Here is a 25515-nt window from a genome sequence, read left to right as displayed (position 1 = left end):
TGCCAGGGAGCATCACTTATGACATGTTGGTCATGTGGCATGTTTATTTTGGCATTATCCAGCATGAAGAGCCCAGCACCAGGAGAAGGCCAAGGGTACGTCCACATTTCACTTGGCTTCTGCAGATAGAACCTCACATAGGTACCCTCCATGGCACTTTATTAGGTCCACCTTGCTAATACTGGGTTGGGGCCCCTTTTATTCAGAAATGCCTTAATTCTTTATGGCATAGATTCAAAAAGGTGGTGGAAACATTCCTCAGAGATGTTGGTCCATAATGACATGATGGCATCACGTAGTCACCCATTCAACAAGGCACTTTTATCCACACAGCTGACGCTCACTGGCTGTCTTCTCTTTTTTGGACCATTCTCTGTAAACCCTAGATATGGTTGTGTGTGAAAATCCCAGTAAATCAGCAGTTTCTGAAATACTCAGACCAGCCCATCTGGCACCAAAAATCGTGCCACATTCAAAGTCAATTATATTGGTTTTAACTTCAGGAAATCATCTTCAACATGTCTAGATACCTAAATGTGTTGAGTTGCTGTCATATGATTGGCTGATTAACTATTTATGTTAAACATTTGAACAGGTGTACCTAATAAAGTGGCTGGTGAGTGTATATCTCAGTATATGGGCAAAAACTGGGTATAAGTGGAAATGCTAAAGGCTGAAATAAATAAATTACAGTAACTCTACATCAGTTGTATAGGAGGTATGTAGTTTGTATATCTTCTCATTAATGGACACATTAAGATGGTCTGAAAACATTAGTTGTTGGTAGGTGCCAGCTGTCTGTGATAGACTGGCATCCTGTCCAGGATGTACCCCACATCACACCCGGTGGCTGCTGGGATAGGCTCCAGCCCCCAGTGACCCTTAATTGGAATAAGTGGGTTTAGAAAATGGAAGGTGCCAACTTTTTACTTTTTTACTTTTTTACCTTTTTACTTTTTTTTACTTTTTTACTGTGCTCCAACGCCTAAGGAAGACCTCTAACGGTCGAAACATCGCGACGGAGCACTTTTATCAGCTAACTTTCATCAGCGTTGGCAAGCTAACTAGCTTGCTAACGCTTTCGTTTTTATTTTATTTTATTTATTTTTTTTTAGCACTGTTGTCGTGCGTTACCTGTGCTGCTCCACAGCGTGTTTGGTCAATTTTTGTTTTGTTTTGGCACCGTTGTCGTGCGTTCGCTGTTGCCGTGCGTTACTTGTGCTGCTTCATGGCCTGTTTGGTGCCTTAATTAAGGCACTCCTTCTGCTGAATCACCTCTGGATTATTTACACATTATTCACTTTGTGTGTTTTTAGGAATCCGCTAGGTTGCGTAGCTACTAGCTCTTAGCCGATTTAGCATGGCGGCTTCTCCTGTCTCTCCCACACTTTTCTGCTCTGGGTGTGAAATGTTTAGTTATTCCTCGGCCTCCTTTAGCAGTAACGGTACTTGTAATAAGTGCAGCTTATTCGTAGCTTTGGAGGCCAGGCTGGGCGAATTGGAGACTCGGCTCCGCACCGTGGAAAATTCTACAGCTAGCCAGGCCCCTGTAGTCGGTGCGGACCAAGGTAGCTTAGCCGCCGCTAGTTCCCCCCTGGCAGATCCCGGGCAGTCGGGAAAGCAGGCTGACTGGGTGACTGTGAGGAGGAGAGCGTAGCCCTAAACAGAAGCCCCGTGTACACCGTCAACACCGTTCACATCTCTAACCATTTTTCCCCACTCGACGATACACTCGCCGAGGATCAAACTCTGGTTATTGGCGACTCTGTTTTGAGAAATGTGAAGTTGGCGACACCAGCAACCATTGTCAATTGTCTTCCGGGGGCCAGAGCAGGCGACATCGAAGGACATTTGAAATTGCTGGCTAAGGCTAAGCGTAAATTTGGTAAGATTGTAATTCACGTCGGCAGTAATGACACTCGGTTACGCCAATCGGAGGTCACTAAAATTAACATTCAATCGGTGTGTAACTTTGCAAAAACAATGTCGGACTCTGTAGTTTTCTCTGGGCCCCTCCCCAATCAGACCGGGAGTGACATGTTTAGCCGCATGTTCTCCTTGAATTGCTGGCTGTCTGAGTGGTGTCCAAAAAATGAGGTGGGCTTCATTGATAATTGGCAAAGCTTCTGGGGGAAAAACCTGGTCTTGTTAGGAGAGACGGCATCCATCCACTGTAGATGGAGCAGCTCTCATTTCTAGAAATCTGGCCAATTTTCCTTAGATCCTCCAAACTGTGACTGTCCAGGGTTGGGACCAGGAAGCAGAGTTGTAGTCTACACACCTCTCTGCAGCTTCTCTCCCCCCTGCCGTCCCCTCATTACCCCATCCCCATAGAGATGGTGCCTGCTCCCAGACCACCCATACCTAGCAAAAATCTATTAAGCATAAAAATTCAAAAAGAAAAAAATAATATAGCACCTTCAACTGCACCACAGACTAAAACAGTTAAATGTGGTCTATTAAACATTAGGTCTCTCTCTTCTAAGTCCCTGTTGGTAAATGATATAATAACTGATCAACGTATTGATTTATTCTGCCTAACAGAAACCTGGTTACCAGCAGGATGAATATGTTAGTTTAAATGAGTCAACACCCCCGAGTCACACTAACTGTCAGAATGCTCGTAGTACGGGCCGGGGCGGAGGATTAGCAGCAATCTTCCATTCCAGCTTATTAATTAATCAAAACCCAGACAGAGCTTTAATTCATTTGAAAGCTTGTCTCTTAGTCTTGTCCATCCAAATTGGAAGTCCAAAAACCAGTTTTATTTGTTATTATCTATCGTCCACCTGGTCGTTACTGTGAGTTTCTCTGTGAATTTTCAGACCTTTTGGTCTGACTTAGTGCTTAGCTCAGATAAGATAATTATAGTGGGCGATTTTAACATCCACACAGATGCTGAGAATGACAGCCTCAACACTGCATTTAATCTATTATTAGACTCTATCGGCTTTGCTCAAAAAGTAAATGAGTCCACCCACCACTTTAATCATATCTTAGATCTTGTTCTGACTTATGGTATGGAATAGAAGACTTAACAGTATTCCCTGAAAACTCCCTTCTGTCTGATCATTCTTAATAACATTTACCATTTACTCTGATGGACTACCCTGCAGTGGGGAATAAGTTTCATTACACTAGAAGTCTTTCAGAAAGCGCTGTAACTAGGTTTAAGGATATGATTCCTTCTTTATGTTCTCTAATGCCATATACCAACACAGAGCAGAGTAGCTACCTAAACTCTGTAGGGAGATAGAGTATCTCGTCAATAGTTTTACATCCTCATTGAAGACAACCTTGGATGCTGTAGCTCCTCTGAAAAAGAGAGCTATAAATCAGAAGTGTCTGACATCCGTGGTATAATCACAAACTCGTAGCTTAAAGCAGATAACCGTAAGTTGGAGAGGAAATGGCGTCTCACTAATTAGAAGATCTTCACTTAGCCTGGAAAAAGAGTTTGTTGCTCTATAAAAAGCCCTCCGTAAAGCTAGGACATCTTTCTACTCATCACTAATTGAAGAAAATAAGAACAACCCCAGGTTTCTTTTCAGCACTGTAGCCAGGCTGACAAAGAGTCAGAGCTCTATTGAGCTGAGTATTCCATTAACTTTAACTAGTAATGACTTCATGACTTTCTTTGCTAACAAAATTTTGACTATTAGAGAAAAAATTACTCATAACCATCCCAAAGATGTATCGTTATCTTTGGCTGCTTTCAGGTGATGCCGGTATTTGGTTTAGACTCTTTCTCTCCGATTGTTCTGTCCTGAGTTATTTTCATAGTTACTTCATCCAAACCATCAATATGTTTATTAGACCCCATTCCTGCCAGGCTGCTCAAGGAAGTCCTACCATTATTCAATGCTTCAATCTTAAATATGATCAATCTATCTTTGTTAGTTGGTTATGTACCACAGGCCTTTAAGGTGGCAGTAATTAAACCATTACTTTAAAAAGCCATCACTTGACCCAGCTATCTTAGCTAATTATAGGCCAATCTCCAACCTTCCTTTTCTCTCAAAATTCTTGAAAGGGTAGTTGTAAAACAGCTAACTGATCACCTGCAGAGGAATGGTCTATTTGAAGAGTTTCAGTCAGGTTTTAGAATTCAACATAGTACAGAAACAGCATTAGTGAAGGTTACAAATGATCTCTTATGGCTTCGGACAGTGGACTTATCTCTGTGCTTGTTCTGTTAGACCTCAGTGCTGCTTTTGATACTGTTGACCATAAAATTTTATTACAGAGATTAGAGCATGTCATAGGTATTAAAGGCACTGCGCTGCGGTGGTTTGAATCATATTTGTCTAATAGATTACAGTTTGTTCATGTAAATGGGGAATCTTCTTCACAGACTAAAGTTAATTATGGAGTTCCACAAGGTTCTGTGCTAGGACCAATTTATTCACTTATACATGCTTCCCTTAGGCAGTATTATTAGACGGTATTGCTTAAATTTTCATTGTTACGCAGATGATACCCAGCTTTATCTATCCACGAAGCCAGAGGATACACACCAATTAGCTAAACTGCAGGATTGTCTTACAGACATAAAGAAATGGATGACCTCTAATTTCCTGCTTTAAACTCAGATAAAACTGAAGTTATTGTACTTGGCCCCACAAATCTTAGAAGCATGGTGTCTAACCAGATCGTTACTCTGGATGGCATTACCCTGATCTCTAGTAATACTGTGAGAAATCTTGGAGTCATTTTGATCAGGATATGTCATTCAAAGCGCATATTAACAAATATGTAGGACTGCCTTTTTGCATTTACGCAATATCTCTAAAATCAGAAAGGTCTTGTCTCAGAGTGATGCTGAAAAATTAATTCATGCATTTATTTCCTCTAGGCTGGACTATTGTAATTCATTATTATCAGGTTGTCCTAAAAGTTCCCTAAAAAGCCTTCAGTTGGTTCAGAATGCTGCAGCTAGAGTACTGACGGGGACTAGAAGGAGAGAGCATATCTCACCCGTGTTGGCCTCTCTTCATTGGCTTCCTGTTAATTCTAGAATAGAATTTAAAATTCTTCTTTTACTTATAAGGTTTTGATAATCAGGTCCCATCTTATCTTAGGGACCTCGTAGTACCATATTACCCCATTAGAGCGCTTCGCTCTCAGACTGCAGGCTTACTTGTAGTTCCTAGGGTTTGTAAGAGTAGAATGGGAGGCAGAGCCTTCAGCTTTCAGGCTCCTCTCCTGTGGAACCAGCTCCCAATTCAGATCAGGGAGACAGATACCCTCTCTACTTTTAAGATTAGGCTTAAAACTTTCCTTTTCGCTAAGGCTTATAGTTAGGGCTGGATAGGTGACCCTGGACCATCCCTTGGTTATGCTGCTTTAGACGAGACTGGGGGGGTTCCCATGATGCACTGTTTCTTTCTCTTTTTGCTCCGTATGCATCACTGCATTTAATCATTAGTGATCGATCTCTGCTCCCCTCCAAGCATGTCTTTTTCCTGTTTTTTCCCTCAGCCCCAACCAGTCCCAGCAGAAGACTGCCCCTCCCTGAGCCTGGTTCTGCTGGAGGTTTCTTCCTGTTAAAAGGGAGTTTTTCCTTCCCACTGTAGCCAAGTGCTTGCTCATAGGGGGTCGTTTTGACCGTTGGGGTTTTTCATAATTATTGTATGGCCTTGCCTTACAATATAAAGCGCCTTGGGGCAACTGTTTGTTGTGATTTGGCGCTATATAAGAAAAAAGTTGATTGATTGATTGAGACAGGAATTGAAAAAAAAAAAAAACTGACATCCCTTGAAAACGTACCTTTTTTCTTTTCTTTTTAAACATCTATTTACATTTTTTTAAGTAGATAAAGCAGATAAAGTTTGTTTGTACGTTTAAAAGGTTACAATCATATTCAATTTTTGCTGATAAAATAAAAAATAGTCACTCACAAACCCCTTGGTTTCTTTATGTTTCAGTCATGATCGGGATAGTCTTCAAACTGGCAACATTCTTACATTATATGTCATGATCATCAATATCGATCAATGGGGACAAAAATATTAAGTTTGTATTGTTTGCCATATGGCTCAGGACTATATCAGTAAGTGTTATGTTGTGGAGACCATTACCAGCATGATGTTGCATGAAAAATGCCTTACAGTCTTTGCAAACATGGCAAACCAGATGTAACTATTACAAACATGCCTGAGATGTAATTTATGCTATAATGACATTCAAGTCCAAGCACCCGAGTGGCTCTTGGGTTGACTATAATGACATGTCAAATAGCACCGTTATTATGACAGAGATCTCATTTAGGTGGCCATTAGACAATCAAATGACAATAATAATCATTTAGGATCTCAATTACTGCAAAGCCAATTCTCTTGGATGCCGATGGCCCTCCATAGAAACATTCAGGCTCACCATGTGTGTTGCTCTAATACTGATTGCTCATTGGTGTTGGAGGACTTCACTACTTTTGCATGACGTTTGTGATGAAACATGTTTTCTTTATGTACACGAGGGGGAAATTATAAAACAATTTTCTTATTTTTACATTTTTATCACCACGCATAGTACAAGGAGTGAGTGAAAGCCACACGTGGACTGAGAGGCCAGGCGTTAATGGTCCAAAACGTGGTTTTCTGGGTTGTATGCTTGCGCCATTCTGGGTCATAAGAGCAGTGGCCACTGCCCTCAGCATTAACCCATCTGGCTCCTAAAGGATAAAACACCTTGCTTGATTTACAACAGCCAGTGGACACAGCCGCAATTAAACAGAAGTAAATTTGTGACGTTTGCAAAGAGAAGCACACAAATCCATGAAGAGACCACCCACATTCTCCTTCAAACAACACTCTATTTGGTGGTGGCTCAAACCCTTGGAAGAGCTTTCATTTTTGGAAGGACAAAGATCTTTTTATCACCTGTGAGACAACCGTTGAAGGTGGTGGTGGTATGGTCTAAACTGATTGTTACAGCATCCACATTGATCCCTGTCTGAACATGATCATCTTTAATTTGTAGTTACTGAGGTTGAATGTGCTGAAATCACAAACATTTCAAGTCGTTCCACTTTAAGTGACCTCTGACCAATGATAGTAGAGAAGCTTGAATCTTCGACTGGACTGGGTTGCTTGACGTGAGGACGTTTCGCTTCAAATCACAGAAGCTTCCTCAGCAAAAATTCTTGCTCTGGTGGTCTGACTTCTGTCTTGAACCTTGTAGAGAAGAATAAACCAGAAGCCAACAAAAGCTGGAGTTTTTTAACCTAACCAGACCCCACCTACTGAGAGGCTGACTGCAATAGGCTAGTGACTAAACAATAGCTCTAATTAGCACCTATTGTGCTTTAGTTAGCACTCTCCTAATGACAGGACGGAAGCCTCTCCTGATGGCTCCCTTGACGACTCTCTCTGATGATGTGAATGACTCATTACCATGAACAAAAGACTGAAACTGCTTTGACCTGAGTACCACATTGTAAACAGGGGACAAAGCGTGCCTGAGACCCGCTCCGCGGTTAAGGCTGGGTTTCAACTGTTTTACAAAGAATGCTTCCTTGACACCTCTCTCAAACCATTCCTTCTCTTTGGCTAAGATTTTAACTTCCTTGTCCTCAAATGTGTGGTTAGTGTCTTTCAGGTGGAGATGAACTGCAGACTGAGGTCCACTGGTGCCCTCTCTGCGGTGCTGGTATAGCCTTTTGTGTAAAAGTGCTTTGTCTCACCTATGTAGTGTTTTTACAGGTTTCCTGACATCTGATATGATACACTACATTGCTCTGTTTGTAACTAGGGATCCTGTCCTTAGGGTGAACTAATTTCTGTCTCAAGGTGTTGACTGGTTTAAAGTAAACTGGGATTTTGTGCTGTCTGAAGATCCTCTGTAGTTTTTCCCCTACTCCTGCTAAATAAGGGAGAGACACTCCTCTTCTTCTGTCTCCGTCTCCTGTCTATCTGGTCTCTTTGTTTTCTGGGAAAACAGAAAACAAAGAGAACCAGTCAACACCTTGAGACAGAAATTAGTTCACCCTAAGGACAGGATCCCTAGTTACAAACAGAGCAATGTAGTGTATCATATCAGATGTCAGGAAAACTGTAACGAACACTACATAGGTGAGACGAAGCAACCTTTACACAAAAGGCTATACCAGCACCGCAGAGAGGGCACCAGTGGACCTCAGTCTGCAGTTCATCTCCACCTGAAAGACACTAACCACACATTTGAGGACAAGGAAGTTAAAATCTTAGCCAAAGAGAAGAAATGGTTTGAGAGAGGGGTCAAGGAAGTATTCTTTGTAAAACAGTTGAAACCAGCCTTAACCGCAGAAGGGGTCTCAGACACGCTTTGTCCCCTGTTTACAATGTGGTACTCAGGTCAAAGCAGTTTCAGTCTTTTGTTCATGGTAATGAGTCATTCACATCATCAAGGGAGCCATCAGGGGAGGCTTCCGTCCTGTCATTAGGAGAGTGCTAACTAGAGCACAATAGGTGCTAATTAGAGCTATTGTTTAGGAAGCTTCTGTGATTTGAAGCGAAACGTCCTCACGTCAAGCAACCCAGTCCAGTCGAAGATTCAAGCTTCTCTACTATGGAACCACCTGGACAACTGAGAGCCTACACAGAAACTCTGACCAATGAATCATTACTGAGCAATGAGTTCTGCTCAGCGATGTGGCAAAAATCATGTTAACAATGAGTGTATCTATAACCCCTTCCCCCATCTGGCCAGAACATCACTAATGGCACTTGGCTAATGTTGAGGATTGTGGATTTTGTTAGGTATTTTATTGGTTTGGTTATGTATTGTATTGTTTTTGTTCTCTTTTTATCACTGTGGTTGTCTGTTACCTTTTGCTTGGCTTTGATGTCACTGCTTACTCTTGTCTGTCACTTGGGTCTTTGGTTGTGGGCGGTTTCTCCCTAGTTTCCACACCCCACTCTGGAACTTTCCTGCCACCTGTTCTCAATCAACTACTCATCACACCCTGTATTTAAACCTCTTGTTTCCCTCACGTCCCTGCCAGATCGTTGCACTTTATGCCTTCGCTTCCAACTCTGTTCTTTTCTCTGTTCTCGACCCACTTTTGCCGAGCTGTGGTTTTCTGACTACCTGCTGTTTTTTGACCATGCCTTAGCCTAATGTTTTTTGACACTGTTGCTGATTTTGGACTGGTTTACAATGTACCGTTTTTGGTTGTTACCCAGTAAAACCTTTTGACGGAATCCCTTTTGTGTCTGAGCTCAGCATTTGCATCCAGCCATTCCTCCTCTCCAGACCTGATATAAGGTCTTAAACCTTAAGTTGCTCCTGGTGTGCAGTTGAGTGCATTGCAATGCACTACGCTGACATCGGTGTGTGAATTTGGAAATGTGATGCATCATGTAAAGAATTTTGAGCTTCTCATTCATCTGGAAAAGTGCTGTATAGATGCAGTCCATTTATTGATTAAGGCATCACATATGGTTGATCTATGTATTCAGACTGAAGGGGTAAAATATTTCGCACTGGTTCCATAAGTACTGAATAGAATTAATTGTGTACTAATTTATCCAAAGGACAGCTCAAAATGAGTAATCAAGAAAGTGAAGATTTTTTCTAAAGAGACATTAGTAACACTGTCAACCCAAAACCTGTCCAGAGATGCTTCACCATGAATGATTTAAAAACCTAGCTTTATTTATTTATTTTTTAAAAAAGCAGAACTTTAATATGGATGGACAGAAGAACTGAGAGACATTCAGACGACAGGCAACCAACACATTAGAGTATGACAATATCCATTTGGCCACACAATGCTTGTTCAAAGTAATAAAAGACACTTTGATGAGGTCTGGAAAGGTTGGCACCTGCCCAGGGAGACCATTTGTCCATTTGCACACCCTGAAAGTAGATATCTATGTATGTGCTGCAGATACTTGAGCTGTGGGCATCCCCTTAGCCTTTTCTGGTCACTGGGGTCAGCAATGAGGCACTTGCTGAACTGATCATGGTCAGATAAGTGTGCCACATAGTTGTAGTTCTCTCATGATGCAAGTAGCATACGTTAGCCAAGTGTCTCAAAGTGACTTCTCATTTGGCACGAAGTCATTTGAGCTGTCAGTGAGTCCTGCTGTCAAAAGCATGCAGTTATCACCTTTGAAGCACTAGGTACAAGCCAAGGACTCAATGTCGACAATGAAGGGCACATGGTCTGAAGTACACAGCACAAAGGAGGGAACAGTGTGCAAAGGGTTGAACTAATTTATTTTCCAGACTACATATTGCACGGGCATTAGTTGCATCTGTCCAAAAAAAAAAAAAAAATGCATCACATGAGGGGAAAAAAAAACAAACATCTGGTCTGTAAGTCACATTTATTTTTAAAACACGATGCTACTTTCTTTATGCAAATAGCAACCAAAATGAATTTAATCTGTGATTATTTATTTATCTTCCAAGCACTGGATTAGCAGCAGAATGTAAATTGGTTAATTAATGTCACTGCACAAGGCAAGAAAGAACTCTAGAGTAAACTGCTTGTCACCTCTGAACATGCAAAAAAGTCTCAGAGCTAAAAGTGTGCACGTTTACTTCACCAAATGTAATTCAACTTTTAAACTCTGATACATTCTTAAAACATTGGTAGGGGTAACCTGATTATTGACTGGGCCGATCGATCCCATCAGCAGGGCTGATTATTGACTTGCTTATTATTGGCTGGGCTGATAATCGGCAAGACAGTAATCAGCCCAGCCAATAATCAGTCAATCCCTACAATGTAGTTAGCCTTACCTTAGCTAAGCCGTCCTGCTCATTGCTGTTTTGGCTATCCAACAAAATCTAAAGAAGTGGAGTACCAAGGAGTATGAAGCTTAAGTTATTTGTCTTTATTCAAGAGTGTGATCAGTCAGTTTGAGAGCATGGTTTATTAATGTGTCCCCTTGGCAATTCCCAGTGCCATCATAGCGGCTGTACCTCTTTATCTACACTGGGTGCATTCTCTAAGACCCAGCACATACTTCTCATTCAGATCTCCTTTTTTGATGGTGATTGGCATCCAGCTTAATCATGCATTACTGTTACCTTGCACTTTGGAGTGTGAATGATAAAATAACTCTTTCAGTTCACTATACAGGAGCAGTGGTAGATGGTGCCATTTTGTGGCCATAGCTAATAATAGTAGTATTTTTTCATATATAAGTAACTGGATCTTATATACTGATAAGGTAATCACTTTCATTGCCATGCTTTTGTCACAACATGAAATAAACCAATCTCTTTAAGGCACAAGTATACATCTGTCTAGTATATAAGAAGTGAGAAGTTTTTTGGTGATGGAAAATGCCTGGATGTGCAAAGCACTCTAGCAGAAACAAAATGACAACTTATTAACTCCGTAAGTAGCACTGGAAGCCACACCAAGTGTAGTGACTGCAATAGACTTGGATCAACACTTTGTACATCCACTGTTATGTGTGAAGACTCATTCTCGTTGTTCAGTGCCTTCACTGGTCACCAGTGGAAACAAGGATTACTTGCAACACAAGAAACAGCAGCTCCACCTGACTGAAGAACATTACCATGACATCAGATACCATATACCTTTACTAGCCCTTAGCTGTTATCTGTCAGACATGTGCCATAACTTATGTGGCAGGACAACGTGTGAGTTTAGAGGAACACAGTGCTTTGAATCCTCTGTATGCAGGGTAAACATCATAAGACTACAGATGGTGTGCAACTTGCTCAGAGATTCCCTAATAAATGCCTCCTTGTCTATGCTCAGTGCTATGGTAGCCTATTTCCCTGTGCCAAATGGCTACCTTGGCTATGCCCAGTGCAATAATAGCCCCATACTTCCGTATCTACCCTAAATGCCATCATAACTAATTTTCCTTGTGCCAACTTGTCTACCTTAAATGCCATCATACAACATTTCCCTATGCCTCCTTAAATATCCTCAGAGCCATCATATCCCATTTCCTTGTGCCAACTTGTCTACCCTAAATGCTATCATATCCCATTTGCCTGTGCCCCCTTGGCTATGCCCAGTACTTCCTTATCTACCCTAAATGCTGTCATAACTAATTTCCTTGTGCCAACTTGTCTACCTTAAATGCCATCATAGCCCATTCCCTTTGTCTCCTTAACTATGTCCAGAGCCATCATAGCCCATTTTCTTGTGCCGACTTGTCTACCCTAAATGCCATCATAGCCTATTTGCCTGTGCCCCCTTGGCTATGCCCAGTGCAACCATAGCCCTGTATGTTCTTATCTACCCTAAATTTCATCATAACTAATTTCCTTGTGCCAACTTGTCTACCCTAAATGCCATCATAACCCATTTCCTTGTGCCATTTCACTGTGCCCCCTTGTCTACCCTCTGTGGCGTCATAACCTTTCTCAGGTCTCTATCTAGTCCAGAGTTGGCATTGAGCCATGTACTACAAGTCCTCTGGATGATATTACGAGTGCCTTCAAAGATGAAATACAGACAACAAAAAGTAGTGATTGATGAAAATACTGCTGTAACTCCAGTGTGTTTGAAACAAAGAGCAGTTTACTAGTTGGAAAAGTCTTGTCAATGAGCAATAAAATGTTTAGAATTGCCTCTCAACCAGTGCTGTGATGTGAACATCCCTGACATTTGCCTTTTGGCTCAATATGTGATGGATGGATTAAATGTCACCTAAGCCCTGGGTGTTTCCATCAGCTTCAGCGTGGGTGTCGCCATGTATGCGCTTGTGCTGTTTGTTTCCGTCAGATGTTAGTGTTGTGTTTGTCAGTCTTGCTGGTGTCTCAGCCTTTCTTGTTGTGATGTGCTCGGCCGCGTCCTGCAGCATTTAGCACCTTCTTAGCTCCCTTTCTCCTGTGCTACCCACACACACACACACACACACACACACACACACACACACACACACACACGCACACGCACAATTAGCCAAAATAAGGCGGGATTCTATGACTTCCTGCAGACTTTGCTTCAGATAAGGAAAAGCAATTTAAAGGCCCCGCAGAGATGAGAGTCTAAAGGAGACAAAAAAAAGAAAGGAAAAACAAGCTTTGGTGCTGATGTGGTGATTGGCCACAGTGTCACACTGTATTACTTTTAGTCACTGCACTCATCAACTGGACTCTTTACTGAAAACTCAAATCACATGGTGCCATACCTTTTTGTGTCAAGCCTACAAAATGGCTATTTGAGTCTTGGCAGCAAAATTGGTTATAGAATAAAAGATGATTTAGGTATCGTTAAGTCCCATATTGGCCCTGACGCCCTTTGGTGCCGGGATTAGAGTCAACAACTTCCAGCCAATATCCATGCCTATTTTCAGCTGGTTGGACAGGGGCAATGCAGATGAAGCATTTTGTCAAAGGACACAGACAGGTAGCATTACTGGGAATTGAACCCAGGTGTACCTATTGGTTGTACTACTCCAATCCCAATGAGCTACGTGCTGTATATCATAACAAATATTGTTTTGGCATTCTCAGTTTCAGACAAGATGAAGCCATACTGTTGTCATGTTGAGTCCAGTCTCATGATGGTGTTGCTATCAGGTCCATGACAAAATCCCAACAGACAATATCCAAGTAGGCAATATCCCAACCCCTTATTACAAAAATGGACAAAATCCCAGTCTCATTCCAAAGACCCAAATCACTTGAACCCTAACCCTAACTTATTGTAGTACACCAACCCTAATCCTATTATATTTTACATGAATATTTATTCATGAGACTGGGATTTGTCCACTTTTGTAATAAAGAGTTGGGATTCTGTCCACTGGGATTCTGTCCATTGGATTTTGCCCTGTCACCGTTACTATTACTAGTCTTCAGTCTTGTCTTTGGAGTTCTCTCTCAACACGGACAGCAGCCCAGGGAATGGAAATGAAATTGAAAAGGAAGTCTGGCACCGGAATCCTGGCAGTTTGGAAGCACATTACCGGCAAGCTTTGATTTGAAGTAATTTGGACATTCTGAGACCAGTTTTTGAAACTTAACAACAGCAGACAGCTCTAAAACATGAGATTATACAGTCACCATTGTAGTTGTTTTATGCTCCCCCACAACCAACACCTGATGAAGCTTGGGAATTGTGGCACAATTTCCTTGAGAAGATAAAATAATTCAACAACCACTGCTGATAAGTGTTTGTGTCTCACAGAACAAACCCCCCATCTTCAAATAACTTATGACTCAGTGGACTGCAGCACCAGCCAACGGAAAGGAGGTTAAGGTAAGCGGCTAACTGTATGATCTGTACATTTACCTCTGTAGGTGTCCTCTCCATGCTACCAGATACTTCTAATGCCATTTTAGGCATCAAGAAGTGGTTCAGGAAGTGCCCTTTATGATAATCCCATCCAGTCACATTAATTAGCTGCTGTTGTCATGGCGTCTACGTGATAGCATAATACAATATTCATTTTGAAGCAGTCTTGTCTATCAACAATGAAGATACATATACCACTGCAAATAATTAAATGATAAAACGTGTGAAACACTATTTTCGACATCAATGACACTCATGGCATCATGACGTCATACCAGGAAACCTCAAGGAGGATATGTGGGGACTTTTAGTATGTTGTTTAGGATGGTTGAAGGATTGCATCCAGCAATTGTCAGCTTTCTACAATTTTTTTTTCTGACCTTGGGCAAATAATGACCTAATATTACTGGACTAGTAGCTATATTTGTTCATCTGGTATATCAAAGTTCACCAGATTTGAAAGGGTTTGTTCTCCTTATTGCATTTACAGGAGGGGATGGACTCATTCATTCATTGATCTATGTGCTCACTGCATTTTTAGAGGCTACACCAGTTTACCCATCTCGTGTGTCTTTCGCACTGACAACACAAAGTTGAATACAACCCCTGGCAAAAATTATGGAATCACCGGCCTCGGAGGATGTTCATTCAGTTGTTTAATTTTGTAGAAAAAGCAGATCACAGACATGACACAAAACTAAAGTCATTTCAAATGGCAACTTTCTGGCTTTAAGAAACACTATAAGAAATCAAGAAAAAAAGATTGTGGCAGTCAGTAACGGTTACTTTTTTAGACCAAGCAGAGGGAAAAAATTATGGAATCACCCTGTAAATTTTCATCCCCAAAACTAACACCTGCATCATATCAGATCTGCTCGTTAGTCTGCATCTAAAAAGGAGTAATCACACCTTTGAGAGCTGTTGCACCAAGTGGACTGACATGAATCATGGCTCCAACACGAGAGATGTCAATTCAAACAAAGGAGAGGATTATCAAACTCTTAAAAGAGAGTAAATCATCACGCAATGTTGCAAAAGATGTTGGTTGTTCACAGTCAGCTGTGTCTAACTCTGGACCAAATACAAACAACATGGGAAGGTTGTTAAAGGCAAACATACTGGTAGACCAAGGAAGACATCAAAGCATCAAGACAGGAAACTTAAAGCAATATGTCTCAAAAATCGAAAATGCACAACAAAACAAATGAGGAACGAATGGGAGGAAACTGGAGTCAACGTCTGTGACCGAACTGTAAGAAACCGCCTAAAGGAAATGGGATTTACATACAGAAAAGCTAAACGAAAGCCATCATTAACACCTAAACAGAAAAAAAACAAGGTTACAATGGGCTAAGGAAAACCAATTGTGGACTGTGGATGACTGGATGAAAGTCATATTCAGTGATGAATCTCAAATCTGCATTGGGCAAGGTGATGATGCTGGAACTTTTGTTTGGTGCCGTTCCAATGAGATTTATAAAGATGACTGCCTGAAGAGAACATGTAAATTTCCACAGTCATTGATGATATGGGGCTGCATGTCAGGTAAAGGCACTGGGGAGATGGCTGTCATTACATCATCAATAAATGCACAAGTTTACGTTGATATTTTGGACAATTGAAAGGATGTTTGGGGATGATGAAATCATTTTTCAAGATGATAATGCATCTTGCCATAGAGCAAAAACTGCAAAAACATTCCTTGCAAAAAGACACATAGGGTCAATGTCAATGAGCCGATCTGATCTGATGCAGGTGTTAGTTTGGGGGATGAAAATATACAGGGTGATTCCATCATTTTTTCCTCAGAATTGAGTGATTCCATATTTTTTTCCCTCTGCTTGGTCTAAAAAGTAACTGTTACTGACTGCCACAATCTTTTTTTCTTGATTTCTTATAGTGTTTCTTAAAGCCAGAAAGTTGTCATTTGAAATGACTTTAGTTTTGTGTCATGTCTGTGATCTGCTTTTTTTCTACAAAATTAAACAACTGAATGAACATCCTCTGAGGCCGGTGATTCCATCATTTTTGCCAGGGGTTGTAAATGTAATCCAGCCAGCTCTAATTACACAATGTGCCCGTTTGTGCCCTCAGCCGGCAGCGAAGGGCTAATCATCTCTCGTAACCATTTTCTTAACTCATTTTCCTTGCTGGCGTCAGACCTGTCAGGAGAAACGGCGTGAAGAATGGACACTCGAAAAAGTCAGCCGCGGTGTGAGAAGTGTCTGCCACCGTGGCGTCATTAACACCCAGCTGTGCTGCAGTAGTGGCGGGAGAATGAGACGGGGCCTCCGAGCACAAGGAGCGAAATTGCAAACCCAAGGTTCCTGATACAACCTGTTATTATTTTTGACACAAGCCATTTACAATAGCTATGAAGGTGGCAATGGAAAATCTAATATTGATTGTACGCCCTGAAGGCTTTTCTCCCCTGATGTCTAAACGTCACACATCTCACACATGTTGGCTCTGATGTTTTTCCCTCTTCCTATTTTTTTTTTTTTTTTAATTTTGTTTTCCCCCACTTCCACAGATCTTAGTTTAGGGCCCTTTACTGGTAGTTTACTTGACGAGGTAATTACACCGGCAGCCTGAGAGGGCAGTGTTGCCTTGGGAGTTGAGAAAATAATAGAAAGCTATATAAGAAAGGCAACAAAATATGGTATCAGCGTGATTTGTCAGGTGTTAATATACCCACTAGTGAACTGTAAGTCATGTCATTCACGTGGGTGGTTTGTGAATTACTTTTCAGTCATGTTTCTGAAGCATTACGTGACTGGTGCACCCTGGGAAAATGGTGGCTCCTTCTACCTTCATGGACAGACACAAGAAAGAGTGAAACTAAACTTTTCTTAATTACAGATGTGTGATGCCCTTGAACACATTTCAGTCAAGTAAAGCCCCTTTCACAGCGGAGTCGCCGACCAAATGCTCCCCATAAAAATTGAATCCCCCTGATGACACGGTTCACGGATTAACACCTCGTTTCTGCTTCTAACTGCACAACAGTCATCATCTATCTCAGCGACAGATAAATGAAGCTTTAGTACAACAATTATTTCCACATAAATTCAGCATTATTTCATCATAAAAGGCACCAGAAGCGATCAGAGCGCCGCGGCTAAAGGAGCTGTTAGCTGATGCGTTCACATATCAAAGTGTCAAGGAATTTTGCCTCATTTCTGCTTAAAACTGACTTTAGAATGATTTAAGAGGTTTTACCATCATCATCTGATGGTTAATAATCCCATTAATCCATTTGATTGCTTTGGATGAAGAGACTCCATCTCAGATGTGCTGCTGTGGTCCGAAATGACACATGAACAGATGCAAAAGTCAGACCGATTTTTAGGGGCGGACCGTTCAGTCTGCGACACTGGGCCTGCTTCGAGTTGCGTATGCTGTGTATCTAATAACGTAGGAATGTCTGCATCAGTTACGTGCAGTGAGGGGGGTGAAGCTTGAGGAGGTAAGAGCACCAAAGATCTCCAGCCAGGCTGTAATGAGCAGGTGTGCGCTCTGATTTCTCTTCTAGTTCATATTTCTTCCTGTGACCGCAGAGCTTGCGCGTGAGAGCCATCCATGAGTGGACGTGGAGATGTCCTCCGTGAGGAGTTATACTGGATGTTGACATGTCCTGTTGCTGGCAGTCAGTCTGTGCGCAGGACTTCTGGACTTTATTTAACACAATCGTGAGAGAACTTGAGGTGGTGAGAGCGAGGAGCTGCAGCCAGGCTGGAATGAGCATTTTTTTTTCTTTTAATTGTTGTTCACATGTGCTCTTTGAGCGGTATAGTTTTACTGCATTGTGTCCACGGTATAAATAGTTCGACAACAATCCTGCGTGATTTATAACTCGGCAACAATGGAGCACAGTAGGAATCATAAATTGCATCGGGTAATGTTCTATTGTATGGGTGTGGCATCCAGTCACATTAAATTGCCTCAGATTGCAAGAAAACTGCTTCCTTTCTGCATCCTGTGCTTGATGGCAAAAAAATTAAACGTTTAATTTTTTTGTGTCCGTTTCACATCGCTCTTTGCGCCCATCATGGTATTGTGGCATTTGGCTGCATCAACTCGCGCTAGGTTGCATCAACTTGGCGGTGCCATAACACTGCATGACGCAAGTTGAAGCAGGCCCGGTGTGAAAGGGGCTGCACTGACACAAGCACGCCTATGACTCACTCAATAGCACGAACGTCGTTGTGACAATCCCACCTGCTGTGTTCACAGCCGGATGCCGTTCTTTATTCCACCGGCTGCCACGTGATCTGCACTGGATGCTGCGTACATAAAATAATTATTTTGTGGTGAATTAATGCATTTTTTCTGCAAATTGGCTGTTGAAAACAGCTCTAATTGCATCCTGAATCACAGAGGAGGCTGCAGCCGGAGCCGTTCGTACACGCATGAGCTTCACTAACTGCAGAAAGCATTTGGAGCCATCTAAAAAGGTAATTATTTGCCATGTTTACATTGCCATGGCTTGATAAAACAGTTGTGCATTCTTTCCTTCTTGTCTGCAGCTGTTAAAGTATGTTTACAACAGATTTAACTTCTTGTTATAATCCTTCAGACGAGCTGCACTCTGATGCAATCTGCTGACGTCACCACTCGCTCTGTTCACTTCTTTACGCCACTTGACAAGCTGCATGTAGTGTTGGAGATTAGATCACGCCATATAGCAAGACATTTGTGCGTGAAAGATTTTTTTTGAACATTTCAAAATTCTCTGTGCGTAATACCATGCACCAGCGCTCCTCTGGCGTCCTGTCTGCACCCGTTGAAGACGAGGTTATGCATGACACAGTTCGTGCTAATGCGCGAGTCAAAGGCATGCTCGTGTAAGTGCACCTTTCATTCATATGTTTAAATTTATTTCAACAACAGCAACAGAGGTGGCGAATCAAGTGGAACATTTGCGAAATAGTTGATGATGTAACGAGGCCTCATTTAGCACAGCACATGACGTCTTCTGGACAATGCCTGAACATGATTGTGGCACCGAAATGAGGCAGTGAATACTGCATTCTAAAACTAGGGCTATATTGGAACCAGGTTTTGGTGACCAATCCAGTTGCCATATGTTTCACACCTCATTCAAACACCTAATGACCATGATCGATGATGGGAAGAAACCAGAGAACATGGAAATGTCCCACAACAAAAAATTGGGGATTGTTGGAATCAGAGCCAGATTCTTGTTGCTATGAAGCAAGAGTATTCACAACTACGTATACCCTAGTGCACCTATGTACCATTGATCACAAGTGCAAACCAAGTATTTTGGGGTTTTTGAGTAGAAAAAAAAAGCCAAAGCTAAGTTCAGATAATAAAAGCTAGTGATAAAGGTGTCGTTAGACTGTGAGGAATTGAGCAAACTGATTAGTAATGCATGGACAATTTGCCGAGGGTAAAAATTAGATTAGATAGAACTTTACTGATTACTTGGGAAGACTGCCTCAGGGAAATTGAGGTTCCAGCAGCGTTGTATAGCAGAACACAGGGCATCAAAAGTGAAAGTTAAAAAAAACAGTTTGCAAATATAAATATACAAATAATAATTCCAGACATACTGATCGCTACTGGTTTACTGCTTACGACTGTTCCTCTCCTTCCCGTCCTCTGCACTTTGCTGAATCTGTTGGTTTCTCATGGATTTGGAGTTCTGATGGAATGAATGGACAGCCACTGAATGCCAGTGTGCAGATACACTGTAAAACTCAATGAGTTAGTTGAACTTAAACCATTTGAGGAAACCAGTTGTCTTAAACCATTTGAGTTTGTCAACTTAAATAAAATAATTTTCAAAAATTTAATTGCGAAAGTTTTAGTAACTTAATTTATAGTTAATTAAACTCATGTAAATCTAATTTATGTTTTTCAATAAAAAAAAGTGACAAATTTCTGCCTAAAAAAAAATTGCATTATATTTTGGATTTGATTTTTTGATGCATTCTTTGGTTTACTTGTTAACAATAATCTGCTTTCCAAAAAAAAAAAAAAAAAAAAAAAAAAAAAAAAATCTAAAAGGACTACAATAGAATGAAAAATGCCAATAGTAGCCCATGAATAGAACTTGCAGTTTTTCATAATGGTATAAACATCACCAACACGTAAATGCCCCAAAACCTTAAATACATTTAAACGAAACTGAGTTGTTATGACAGGAGTTTATTTTTGAGTTAATTTAATTAATGGAAATGAGTGACTATAACTTTTTTCAAAGTTTGAGTTACATTAACTTAATTAGTGTATTAAAATTGAATGTTTGGTTAAACAGTGAGATAACAGATGGATAAAACTAACATCTACCAGATGTCCACTTGCAAGGATATAAAAATTTCATATCTGTTACTTTTACATTCCTCACTCCATCACAGTTGAAGCAATTTATTGGTTTTCTGTTATCACATGTATCTGTTCCATTTGCAGAATAGTGGTTATCAAATATAACTTTTTGGTTTGCTGTTCCCACAACTGAGGTCCAAAAACATGACGGCGCGCTTACCAAAATTTCCTCATATGTGGCACATAATGTCTTGCACCCTTGTGATAGAGGAAAACTTTATAAAGCAGAGGAAGCTGTTGTGATCTTGAAAATGAATGTTAACTAAAGTGTGAAGACGGCCAGCGTGGGGGAGTCTCCATTCCGTCTGTATGACAGAAACCCGTCAAAACCTTAAACAAACATGTTCAACAAGATCCTCAAAGGAGCCGAGACAATTGTGCAAGTGTGCACGAGGTGCCGCGTACGTCTCAGAAGGCCCGTCGGAGGATATTGCAGGGGTTATCTAGCAGTGTGGTAATTATGCTGGAGGTAGAGGGCTTCTCTCACTGGGAAGTGTGACAACTTTACACTTGTTTCTAAAATAAATGCATGACCCGCGCAGCAACCCACCATATAGCCATCCACTGATTGCTGTGTTAAAAGCTATCTTTTGGAAAAGTGCTTTTTAAGAGCTCCTTTTCTCTGGTGCGATGGTGCTTTGGAACATATTGCTAAGGATTTATATGATGATTTAAACAAGTCCATAAAATGTCATTAAAAAGAAAATATAGCAAGTGTGTTGTCAAGTATTCTATATTTGATGTTACACAATCCAGATTTTAACAGCGATAAAACTTTTCAGTTGCCTATTATCTGCATTAATACCATCCACAGGTTTAAGGGAAACGACTAAATCATTCTGGGCTTCAGTGTTGCCATTAGAACCTGCTATATTGAGTCACTTCATGTTAGCACTGTCATTATTTGGCTGGCTAGAGCCACCCATGTACAGTTAGACCACCATGGTTTTATCCCCATCATCGCATTAGGTTGAGTGGAGGAATATCACTCCTAATGACATGGAGATTATTGGCTTTGTTTGTTGGTTTACCAGTAAATGCCAACCATGCCAATGGGATTTCCCCACCTAAGCCCTTCACTATCACTTTACAATAACTGCTGCATTCTGATCTTATCTACAAGGATATCAAGCACTGCATGGGTCTACATCCAGCAACCATTCCGGGTAGTGGAAACAGTCATGGGGTATAAAACCTGATACACAATGCTCGAAGTAGCTCTTTCCTTTAAGAGAAGGTAAGATTTGCAATCCTTTGCCTCTGAGGTTGTTCTCTTCAAGGATCCTCAGAAGGGATAGAATTGGGAACTGTGAATAGAAGTGGAATGAACTCTTGTTACAATCGCATCTTAATAGATCTCGCCCATGAGGAGATGTGTCCATACCGGAACTTTTAAACCCTAAAACCTGTTTGTGGGATATGAGGGATTTTTTTTATGTTGATGTAGCGAGATGAAGTCCGGATTGAAAAGACACTCCCGCTAGCTTGGGTAACAAGTAATTCCCCTTTGGCTAACCTGTAGAGTTCTGGTCTTTAGTGTGAGCAGTCCGGGTTCAATCCCATCGCCATCCTGGCCACAAAGGTCCTAGGGTCACAATTGGCGTTGTCGGCAGGATGTGGGTAGTCACAAAACATGCTTAAATGCACCTTTGACTTTGGGACGAAGACAAAAATGGTGGGGAGATATGTAGCAAGATGAAGTCTGGATTAAAAAGACGTTCCCGCTAGCTTGGCTAATGGGAAATTCCGCTTTGGCTGACCTGGTAGAGTTCTGATCTTTAGTGCAAGCAGTCTGGGGTTTGATCCCACTCCCGTCCCGGCCACAAAGGTCCTACAGTCACATTGAGTTAGTTTCGGGCAAGAAATGGGAAATGTCCAGTTTTAAATCACGGATTTGGCATCAATTAAATCATTGATTTACAAGTGCTCTCTACTTACCTGGTACTCTGGTCTTCACTTCAATTCTGTTTTTATTATTATTAGTTAGTATGTCCAAAGCAGATGAACCCCCCATTGAGTCTGGTCTCCTATGGGTTATTCCCATCCAGAAAAATCACTTGCCAATACACTTGCTCATCAGTTGGGTAAGGTTTAATTTTTTATTGTAACTTGTGAGGAAATTGAGCAACCCAAGGTACCCCAGTTAATGTCACAGCCATGGCAGCCCCCTTTATGACTGGTGAGACAACAGTGTTACTAAAGCTGAAAATGCACCCTTAATTTAATTTTTAACAAGGCATTACTGATATATAATATATTCACATTCTGTGTATAACTGGTTAAGTTGCCAGCACCACACATCAGCAAAAACATCTTTGACAATTTGATTTAGCAAAAAAGATAGTTTGCTGTTTCTACTGTGATATAGGTGAAGTAGTTCTTAACTTAAATTATGAAAAGATATTTCAAATGCTCTCTGGGGTAATGTCATGAATACACATTTTCTGGAAGTAGGTTTTTTTTTTTATGTTGAGTAGTTCCAAATATATGAAGGTTCTAAATCCAGTGTTATCACAACATACATAATTGAATTCAGCTATATGTAGCAGAGAGGTTAGATTAGATAGAACTTTAGTAATCGCTTGGGAAGACTTCCTCTGGGAAACTGAGGTTCCAGCAGCATTGTATAGCAGCACATAGAGTATCAAAAGTGAAAGTAAAAAACAATTTGCAAATTAATATAAATACACAGATGTACATATATACCAGAAATACTGCTTATTAGCTACTACTGTTCCTCTCCTTCCGTCTGCTGTCTTCCTGTTACTGCTTCTCCCTCGAGTGAGGAGTTGTACAGTCTGATGGCCTGAGGAGCAATGCAGCTTTTCAGTCTGTTGGTCCTGCACATGAGAAGGTTAAATTGGACCCGCAATCATTTTTTGTGTTCTGTTTTCTTCTATGCCACAATGCTACAACCTCAGATTGAGCAAACATCTTGTTTTGGAAGACATGAACCTTTATTGCAAAGTAGGTATTTAAATTGGAAGGGATTGTTTCTCTCAAAAAGGTCTACAGCTGACATTTCAACAGAGAAGAGATTTGCATTACATTGTAAAGTAGAGGAACGTTAAATGTCGGTGCTGTACCATCATTATTTCCATAGGGGCACCTACACAAATATCTAAACATTTAAAAGACAGACTATGTGTAGCAGTGATCCCTTGCATGTTTTGGGTACCCAAAGTACACTGAGGAAATTTGATATACTGAAATTTCTAGGTACAGTACCACGTTTAAGAAAAAGGACTTTGCATGCTGAGTGCAGAATTTGTGTGCATCTTGACTCTGAGACCTCTGTCCTCCACAACTTGCTCATCTAATATGCACACAGTGTTTAATTAGTGCCAAGATTTGCCCTCGGGTTGCTCACCTTATGCGCTTGTGATCGCCGATCCGATTAGGGCTCTTGTAGTGGGAAATAGAGATGGTCAGTGAAGAAGATACAGAAATAATGACACGATTTTGTTCAATATGCAGTTGAGTTTTCTAAAAAAATACAACATGATTTATGTAATGATAGTTAGGTTAAAATCTCAGCAAATTGATTTTCATGTCTTACTTCACTCCTTCTGGTGGTTGCAGATTTATCACACTTTTTTATGTACAGTGGAGATGCACTGCAGATGACAAGTATGAGTAAGAACCACCAGATAATTGATACATATGTATGGAGTGAAGTGATTGTAGTGTTTATTGCATTTTTACCATTTTTCTGTTATAGCTGTGCATCTCCATAACATATTTATTGAAACGCTTGCTGGCAGAGTCACCATTGTGTTGGCTTAATGACCATTAACACCAGAATCTGAGGTGGTTCTGAGTGGTTGTTTTCAGTACTGTGTCTAAAACCCATTTTGCAGGTGCACTCGATTCACTGAAGCAACCCTCACACCTGGCTGAGATTTGGACCACTTTGTGCTGCAATGCTCCAAGTTACAACTCGGTGCACCTCAGCTGATTTCCCCAAGGATGTGTTGCCTGGCAGCGTTTGGTGCCAAGTCTTCCTCAGTAGGCACACAACTCAGCAAAAGTCAAGAGTTTTGTTGAGTTTTTTGGCTTGAATCCGACCCACCTCAGGTACCACTGGAATGACTCTGTGTCTAACGAGTGGTAATGTCCCGTTTACACCAGACAGAGACCTATATAAGACCTACAAGATCGTGACATTTTGTCAACTCTCACAAGTTTGGCTCATCTCTGTTGTGATCTGTTATTTACATTTTCACAAAGCTTGCATTACGACTGAATTGTGCAAGTGAAAAATATGTTAATATCCGCGATTATTGATGCAACCCTATGCAGAATCAATTGAGTCTATTAAAACCCATAGGATCAAGCTGACATATGAGAGTTTGTCAAGACTGATTATGGGACCCACGTATCTATTAACTGGTCGGACAACTTGTGCAAGAGTTTTAAACAGTTCAATACACCCACACACCTGTTGGAGACCGATGGCGACCAAGGGATCTTTTTCTGACCATGGAAACCCTGTTGTGGCCAGCCTGCAACCCCAGCGAGAGTGACGATGAGTACAGGCCATTTTTCAATCACAACTCAGTCGTGGTCTTGGTGTAAATGGGGTTTTACATCTCAGGTGAGGAGTGGCACACTGAAGACTCCAGCCATCGGCGAAGGCCAAGGGGTCACTCTTCACTCTCCTGGTGGTGGCAGAGAGATGGTTGAATGCTATCCTGTATTCTTGCTGTCCAGGAACCGTGGATGGGTGAATGTAGCGCATGCTCCCACGCATGACCACGGGAAGAGGATTTTGATTCATAATGCTGTAGTGGGGTGCCCTGCTAAGCCAACAAGAATACATCCAAAAAGGTGATGAAAAATACTTACAATATGCAAAATTTACTATATTTCATTGTAACGTCCTATTCTGTAACAGGGCGTGCAGGCGCCCCAGCACCCCCACGTCTCACGGCTATGCT

This window comes from Thalassophryne amazonica, chromosome 19, assembly GCF_902500255.1.
Source record: "Thalassophryne amazonica chromosome 19, fThaAma1.1, whole genome shotgun sequence".
Taxonomy (NCBI): Eukaryota; Metazoa; Chordata; class Actinopteri; order Batrachoidiformes; family Batrachoididae; genus Thalassophryne; species Thalassophryne amazonica.
Note: the sequence above shows the minus strand (reverse complement) of the source record.